General features: G+C 41.4%; 1 protein-coding gene across 1 annotated transcript in view; it reads right to left on the bottom strand.

Annotated features, from left to right (window-relative positions):
• The window catches only part of LOC141760961 (bolA-like protein 2), a 246,952-nt gene that overhangs the window by 57,060 nt on the left and 183,071 nt on the right, over positions 1 to 6,821 (bottom strand). The window lies entirely within an intron of this gene.

Below are 6,821 nucleotides of genomic sequence, written 5' to 3'. Positions count from 1 at the left end.
TGAGTGTCTCTAGAATATGAAATGCATTGTAACGGCACAATGCCAGCTGGGATTTGCAATCTAACTTTGTTCACACTGTATCAGAGGTGTTGATTTGACTCTATTGTCAGAGTGGAGGCTGCAGTTTGTGGTGCTGCTGCATTGTACTGGATATTATGTACCTTCATTGGGAAGGAAGGCAGATTGTATTTGTTTATATCTGCATGTATACAGACTTTAGGCGACAATGTACACCATACTCTGCCTTATAGGGAAGTACCTTTCATTGACACAAGAGGGCGCCTACAGCTTAATTTTCAGAGAGACACTGAGACATTTTCATTATGTCTCAGTTGAATATTTTCTTGCTCACAGAGCCTCTACCCATCATTACAAATTGGTGCGAACAAGCATTGCTCAAACCCACAAAAGTTAATTCCAAATTCAAGTTTTCAAAGATACCAAATATGTCATAAAGGCACAAAAGAGAATATTTCCAGTTCTTGCGATGGCATGATTAATCAGTTGTGTCACAAATCTTTCAGTAGCCACCTCTACTTTTGACTTACAGACCCACTCCTCCAATAATTTCTAAATGTCATATATGAACCAGTTACAGAAAAAGATATTTTCACAGTTTTAAGTTTACATTTTTTTTTTTAAGTTTAAGATATGTCAAATAAAAAATAATAGTTGTAGTGCTGGAAAATGAATGGTAGAGTCTACACAAATACTACAGTTGTGACACAGTAAACAGTCTTGTTTTGTGACCTAAAGGTGGGAAATAACTCAGTGAATGTGTTCAATTATCAATTCAATTAATTTTTATAAATAGTTAAATAAAAAAATAAACAGTCAAATCATAACAGAAGTTATAGCAAGACGCTTTTCATATAGAGCAGGTCTAGACCGTCCTCTATAATTTAGAGACCCAACAAGAGATCCCCCCATGAGCATGCATTGTTATCCGCCAATGGCAAAGAAAAACTCCCCTCTAGCGGGTAGAAACCTCGGGCAGAATCAGGATCTGGGTGGGTGACCATCTGCTTCGACTGGTTGGGTTTTGAGAGAGAGAGAGAGCATCCTTTAGAAAACCTCTCATTTGACTGCAGCAGGGTCTGACAGTCTGCCCTGCTCAGTCCTGGTCCTGGTCCTGCCATGGAGCTATCCAACTCCCGCCAGAGCTCCAACTGCAGGTCGAAGGTGACAGCGAAGCCGGACCTGGGTCTGTCCGTGGTGGGGCTGGTTGAAGGAGTATGAGCTGAATGAGTTTCTGTTGAACCTGCATGATTTTATCTGATTTTGCGCGGTATCCGACCGGCAGCACAATAACTAAACTATATAGAAATAACAGGTCATATAGAGACATCAGTGTTAAATTAAGACTGTTTCATAATCAGTAAAAAGTTCCTCACAGTAACACCTGATTGGTCCCTGGTTTTCTGTTCGCCGTCTCAAACAGGAAACCACATGGCGGCCTGCTCGTAAACTTTCTGTTATTCCGTCTAAACAATCCACCTAAATCTATTTCTGAAAACATTTTAAGTGAGAAACAGTCTATGCCACTGCTGATCTGGTTTCATTTTAGAACTAGATTGCCTAGTTTCACAGCTCGGTCCAAGTTTCGTGAGCCGGAAACGTCGTGCTGGACGGGCTCATTTGCATAAAGGACTGTTTTCATTTTGAAAGAGCAACGACCAATAAGGAAGCTCAAACACTTGGCCGACCAATCGTGTAACTTCATCACTCACTCAGTGACAGACCTTTGCGTTTGTAAGGGCTGGCCCTCTGCGGTCCAGACAAAAATGAACTGAAAGAGGCTTAAAAGCTCCGTAGAACAAGAAGGAAAAGCAGAGTTGGTGATAATTCTCTGTCGATTTGATCCAATGTTTAAATAAAAACATTTTTAATGCAGCTTTAATTTGTAATATTTTCACATTATTTAACCATTTGAAGTGAACAGCTCCTTCTCACCATACTGCTTTTGGTTAATAATACAGAGCTACAGTATATAAGGATCCACTTAAGAGTGACTTTCTCTGACTTTTCGGCTGCAGTCTCTATTACTGTAAATGTTACAGGACAGAGAAGCGTGACCGGCTGAATCCACTCTGCTGCTGCCCCCCCTTCAGCTGAGATCGATTGGTTTGGTCAGACCAATTCAAGCTCAGCAAGCCTGAGTGCCTCGCTTTACTCCTCAATATTAACATTTACATGAGAGGAGATATGGAGCAAGCTTTTATGTCCATTTCAGTCCGATTGAATTCACTAGAAGAGGTAATTGAAGAAAAAGCCGGTGTTTTTTTTTTTTCCTCCTTGAAGCAAGTAAGTGAGACAGAATAGCTTTGGTCCTCCATCCTCTCCATACTAATGTGTTTGTACTGCCAATACCAATGAAAGCTCAGGGCTTACTACATGTTGATTTCCATAATGAGATCTGTCCTCTGCAAAAGAGCACACACTAGCTGAGAACCAATTAGATGTCTTTCCGGCATAGATACATACATGTAAACTTTAGAGCGTATTAACATGTAGAAATTTGGGCTGTCAATGGATTAAAATAGGTAATTGCGATTAATCGCACATTTTTATCCATCCAAAATGTAACTTAATGGGAGATTTGTCAAGTATTTAATACTCTTATCAACATGGGAGTGGACAAATATGCTGCTTTATGCAAACATATGTATATATTTGTTATTGGAAATCAATTACCAACACAAAACAATGACAAATATTGTCCAGAAACCCTCACAGGTACTGCATTTAGCATAACAAATATGCTCAAATCATAACATGGCAAACTGCAGCCCAACAGGCAACAACAGCTGTCAGTGTGTCAGTGTACTGACTTGACTATGACTTGCCCCAAACTGCATGTGATTATCATAAAGTGGGCATGTCTGTAAAGGGGAGACTCGTGGGTACCCATAGAACCCATTTTCATTCACATATCTTGAGGTCAGAGGTCAAGGGACCCCTATGAAAATGACCATGCCTGTTTTCCCTCTGCAAAATGTAGTGTAAGTTTGGAGCGTTATTTAGCCTCCTTCCCGACAAGCTAGTATGACATGGTTGGTACCGATGGATTCCTTAGGTTTTCTAGTTTCATATGATGCCAGTATAAAACTGAGCCTGCTACAATCTAAAAATCGCAAGTTGCGTTAATGCGTTATTATCACATTGACAGCCCTAATGGCAATATATTGATCAGGAACCTCCTTCCTCTCTGATGCCTCCCATCAAAAGGCTTCTGTATGCTTCAAACAAAGTAACTGTCGGACGATCTAACAGCGTCTGAGACACCTTACCTGATGGTGGAAACATGGTGGCGGTGGTGGGGGTCTGTGTCTGATGATTTTTGTAATGGTGGTAAGATGTGTGAAAATAGGTGTTTTGAAACTTCTCTCTCAAGCTCTCCTTTTTCATTCTTCACACAACTACTTCTGTCTATGTAACATTTCCTTGAGGCGCGACTGTCTGAAAGTGTGCGGCGTTATCCCCGTTTGTGTGATTCATCGTGTCTTGCGCCTCTCTGTGACAACAGGTGTGCGTCCATTTGGAACAGCTATAAACACTTTTGCCTGTAGACGTGTTCAGCATCGCGTTTTATATAGTGTACCCGGCCTTAACTCTCTCAAAGTGGACAGATCATGACAAACTCAGAGCTTGTGCACATATATACATCTGGGTACATCTGGAGTGCTCTTCCGACCAACAAACTGTGAAATAAGACAACACAGTTACTCGCAAGCCAATCAGAGCAGACTGGGCTTAAAGAGACAGGCGCTAAAACGGAGCAATTCAGACAGAGGGTGAATACAGGTATATTCAAACAGACAATATGAGGAAAAATAATGTGTTTTTTTAACATTAAAGCACATGTTCTATTAGAAAGGTAAGGACGGACGTGATGGTCGGGAGAACAAACACTTAAAGGGGAACTCTGCCAATTTTAACATTAAAGTATGTTTCCAGGTGTTGGGGAGTACTACTGCATATGTCTTTGATGAGCCCCTGAGTTTTCCTCAAGTGCCACCAACCAACACATTCTCACTCCCAACTCCCGCTTGGTCAGTGTCGCGTGTCAAGATACGCTCGTTACATGCATAGTGTCCTCTCAAAATAAAGACGTACGCAATACGTTAACTTCACTGACTCGACTTACGTGACTAGCGACTCACATGACTCATGGGACTGACAATACCAACGAGTCACGTGACTACCGATGTACATGACGAAATATGTCACATGGGACAAGAACAGCGGTCTCCTGGTTGTTTGTTTGACGCATCCACAACACCCTCCGCCCTCCCTTATAGCGGAATTTCACGCTATTAATACTACTATTGAATAACGCCGCGGGTGGGTTTACATTTGAGTTAGTTGAACGCCAGGTTCGTCACAAACTGCCGCTCAAGGGTATCTCCATGCGTCAGTTTCCGATCCCGAGGGGCTCTGACCAGTCGGCGGTGTTTGATGAGTTGGGAATGAGAACGGGTTGCATCAACAGGTCAAATTCTTTTTGTACACTACTTTGGCTTATACCTAAAATACTTGCAAAACTAAAGATGATGTTCTGGATGGAAATTATATACTGGCGAGAATGGCAGACATTCTCCCGCCCCGCGGCCGTTGTTTTGTGTTTTTTTCCAAAACTTTTTTAGTATGGTTGAGAACTTTTTGATGAAATGACTGCCAGTGCCTTTTGACCAGGATGCATTGAGTAGACGTTCCCTTGCTGGCTCATAGCCAAGCAGTTTTTGTGTCTGAAACAAAACACGTTTCCAAACTCCAAAATCAACATATCTGTAAGCTAATATAAGCCCCATTCTGCTATAATTTTACTGACAGGCGTGATTTTCCATGAGCTTTCTTATTGCCTTTTCATTCTTAGCAAATCATAGTCACAGTTAATAAATACCCATCTGCTACCGAGACAGAGACATTTCAGAGATTTGTCAGACAATTGGCTCCGTTCCACTCTGGCCTTGTACAATAATGAGGTGTTTTTATCTTCTTAGAGAGCGGTCCTCCGATACACAATGACCCCCTGCCACAAATACTGAGTATGAAATGCAATTATTGTACAGCAGCAGCAGAATACAAGGCCGTTATCATCCCTTTGCTGTTCTTAATTAACTTATCCACTCTGCAAAAAGATTTCTGGCCTATAGGGCACATTCTAAATTGGCTGAGGGAGGCATGCTTCCTCTTGAGATGTGATAATCCAAATAAACATCTCTCTCACCAGGGGTACCTCAGAATAACTCTGCGTTTTTTCGTGCTCCGCAGCGGAGAAAACAGTACGTAGGAGAGCTTTGTTCGTGCGTTTTAGCAACTTTAGGCAAGACTTTCTGTCATTTGGGGATCCAGCTAAGCCCTGATTGATAAAACTGGGCCTGTGTTGTGAGAGAAGTGTGTCACGCTCCCCAGACAGGTCTGCTAATAACATTAGTGGAGAGGAAGGAGACGTTTGACTCTAATCTTTCACACACAGGATGTCACTCGCACATTTGATTCCTCTACAGAGGCAACAAAGCAAATACACAGAACACTGAGAGACCATATGGCATGTATAAATAAGTCATTTTGGTGGAGAGAGAGCATTTCCTCCAGGCTACATTCATCTATGAGCTTTGTGTTAGTGGTTTGGAGCTGGCAACCCTGTGATGAGATGGTGGCTGCAGCTTACAACCCAGCGTTGGGATGTTTTCATCCTGCTGGCAACAACAGCGGAGAAACAGTGTGCTTGTAAACAACCTTGTCGTACCGACCACTGGGGTTCACTGATACTGACACCATGTGTGAGTTTGCAGATATATGGGGCCATATTGTTGTTTTATTAAAGAAATATTTACATTTTGGGGGGAAATAGAGTGAGTTGAAAAGATTGAGACTTGGACTCGAGGCAGACTTAAGTCAGTAAGTAAGCAACAAGTTTTTGGCATCATTGGGCAAAAAATCCATAATAACCTTTCAACATATTGTGATTCAAGTGTTCTGAGAGAAAACTAGACTTCTGCACCTCTTCATGGCTCTGTTTTCAGGCTTTAAAAAAATCTAGCCCGTGACGTGAGACTTTGACCAATCACAGGTCATTTCATTGAGAGAGCGTTCCTATTGGCTGAGCTCTGGCTGGAGGGCGGTGCTTGGTATTTCCCCAAGAGATCTCAATCGCTGCCGGGTCACAAACTTTCTCATTTTACAGCTAAACAGTACACTACAAGATGTTTCTGAAAACATTTCAGGCGAGAAATAGGCATTACAGTAACAGAATATTGATTCATATTTGATCAGCGCTGCCTAGTTTGACCGTTTGACCATTTTTTCTCATGACCTACTGTCAGTGACCATTTTATAAAAATAACTTATTTTTCTTTAACATATTTGCTCCATTTTTACCCACTGCAACTTTAAAGGTGCTAAATACAAAAATTCAGAGTATTAATATGGCAGCAAACAGTTATTGTCTATGTAAAGATATCTTCTGCCGCGATTGCATTCACACTTCAAAAATCATAAAAGTAGTCTTCATTTGTGGAGATTATCTTGCTGAACAAAACGTGTAAGTATGATAAATGTGTGTTTGCCACAGAGTTTATTTTCTGCAATAATCCAAAACCCAATGGAACAATCCCGTTGGCTTTTTGTCGAGGGAACCAGGGAGATGCTATAATTTCCTGGTTGGCCTACAAAAATAAAGGAAAGAATGCGCAAAAAGCTAAATATTGGTTTGTTAATTTACTGTTGGAACAAAGTAGTGTTTTCTTTTGGGGACTGGACATAATATCCTGGCATGTAAAATCAGCACCCCCCTACTTCCTGTTTCTCTTCTACCC

The sequence above is a fragment of the Sebastes fasciatus genome, chromosome 22, assembly GCF_043250625.1.
Source record: "Sebastes fasciatus isolate fSebFas1 chromosome 22, fSebFas1.pri, whole genome shotgun sequence".
In the NCBI taxonomy this organism is placed as follows: Eukaryota; Metazoa; Chordata; class Actinopteri; order Perciformes; family Sebastidae; genus Sebastes; species Sebastes fasciatus.
This window is presented reverse-complemented; position numbering and strand designations above follow the sequence as displayed.